The 2,274-nt window shown below is 36.1% G+C and overlaps 1 pseudogene; it reads left to right on the top strand.

The window, feature by feature from the left end:
• Window positions 1-437: 437 nt before the first annotated feature.
• LOC106477846 lies at window positions 438-851 on the top strand (annotated as a pseudogene).
• The last annotated feature ends 1,423 nt before the right edge of the window (window positions 852-2,274 follow it).

Genomic DNA, 2,274 nt, shown 5'->3' with positions numbered 1-2,274 from the left:
CGAAGATAAAACATAATAAAATTTATGTATGTTTCTCGTAGGTTACTCCTAAGATACGAAGATAAAACATAGAATTTGTGTACGTTTCTCGTAGGTTCCTCCCAAGATACGAAGATAAAACATAAAAATTGTGTATCTTTCTCGTATGTTACTCCTAATATACGAAGATAAAACACAGAATTTGTGTACATTTCTCGTACGTTCCTCCTAAGATACGAAAATAAAACATAAAAATTGTGTACGTTTGTCGTAGGTTCCTCCTAAGATACGAAGATAAAACATAGATATTGTGTGTGTTTCTCGTAGGTTCTTCCTAAGATACGAAGATAAAACATAGAATTTGTGTACGTTTCTCGTAGGTTCCTCCCAAGATACGAAGATAAAACATAAAAATTGTATATCTTTCTCGTAGGTTCCTCTTTCTCCAAATGACAGCAATGGAAAACTTTGGAGCTGAAGATGTGGTGACCTGGCCTCACATGGATGTAATGGTCAACGATAGCCAGGAAAATGTCTCGGACGTCAATGAAACCTGCACCAACGTCTACTGCATCTCTAACGACGACTATATTGAGATGATTGAGGAATACATTTTCCCCACTCCGTACGAGTGGGTTTTGATTTCACTGCACACTATCGTATTCGTGGTTGGGCTTGTGGGAAACGCTCTCGTCTGCTTCTCCGTCTACAGGAATCTCTCAATGAGGACTGTAACCAATTACTTCATTGTCAACTTGGCCGTAGCAGACTTTCTTGTCATTCTTATCTGCCTGCCGCCCACTGTCCTGTGGGACGTCACCGAGACGTGGTTCTTCGGAGCGGTGATGTGCAAGTTGGTGGTGTATCTACAGGTAAGTTGGAGAACTGAATTAATGTGCAAACCTGTATACACATCACCAACTTGCACATTAATTCAGTTCTCCAACTTACCTGTAGATACACCACCAACTTGCACATTAATTCAGTTCTCCAACTTACCTGTATACACATCACCAACAAGTTGGTTACGAATGTGTATAATATAATCTAACATTATGTGTATTGATTTTTTTACTATTTCACTTCATACATAATAAAGGGTTTGACTCCCTAAAGACACCGATTGTATAGTGTACAAAGTGTTGAGTATCTAAATGTTACAGTCATCTAATGTTCATCTATTATTGGCTGGTAATTTCTGTTTCAACTGTACTTAAGCTTTTTAAAGGAACACTGGATAATTGTAAAAAAGTTAACTTCAAAGGGTAATGATAATATCGTTTATACTAGAATTATGTTTTTTTTTAGCTTATGTAAAATATAGAAGAAACAACTCAATACCCCTACGATCTACCGAGTATCTTATTTGGTATTCTACAAAGGTTTGGGTGCAATATACCAAGCCGTTTTTGTAGTAGGCTGGCAAGAGAATAATGATAATAACGAGAATTACAAACATGCGTATTTTGTGTGTGTGTGTGTGCATTTTTATAAGTGTACAGCCTTAGCAGTCAACAGTAGAGGTTTTAAAGTGTTGTTTGAACTGAATCTTTACTGTTTTTTTTGCCAGAATGTTCTATTGGGTTTTTGTGTAATTCCTTGCGATCGCTATTATGAACCACTATAATCCTACTAAGGAAACTCCGATTTAGAGATGTATTAACGTGCGATGCTTTATAAAGATCTGTTCAAATTATATTTAGATAGAAGGTAATTAAATATAGAAGACTGATTTATTCTTTCTCTAACTTTTATACAAAAATAACATCTTTTCCGGCGTGCTTGTCATCCCAAACCAAATATTTCACAACCCTATTGGAGGTCGTGAAACTCATTTTGAGAAACTCTGATCACACAGGAAAGATTGAAAGCACAATAAACGAACCTCATTAATAGAGTAATCGTTGAATTCTACGCATGCGCGAAGAATGTGCGTCTGCTGTTACATTAAAACTTATGTAGTAAACTCACGATTCGCCAACGTCTATTCACAAATTACTGAGAAATTCTGTAATAATGTCTCAGATAACATCTATATCTTGGTGTTTCTCAGCTAACATCTGTATCTTGGTGTTTCTCAGCCAACATCTGTATCTTGGTGTTTCTCAGCTAACAACTGTATCTTTGTGTTTCTCAGCTAACAACTGTATCCTTATGTTTCTTAGCTAACAACTGTATCTTTGTGTTTTTCAGCTAACATCTGTATCTTTGTGTTTCTCAGCTAACATCTGTATCTTTGTGTTTCTCAGCTAACAACTGTATATTTGTGTTTCTTAGCTAACAACTGTATCCTTA

This window comes from Limulus polyphemus, unplaced genomic scaffold, assembly GCF_000517525.1.
Source record: "Limulus polyphemus unplaced genomic scaffold, Limulus_polyphemus-2.1.2 Scaffold84519, whole genome shotgun sequence".
Classification (NCBI taxonomy): Eukaryota; Metazoa; Arthropoda; class Merostomata; order Xiphosura; family Limulidae; genus Limulus; species Limulus polyphemus.
The sequence above is the reverse complement of the archived record's forward strand: the minus strand, read 5'-3'. Positions and strand labels throughout refer to the sequence as shown.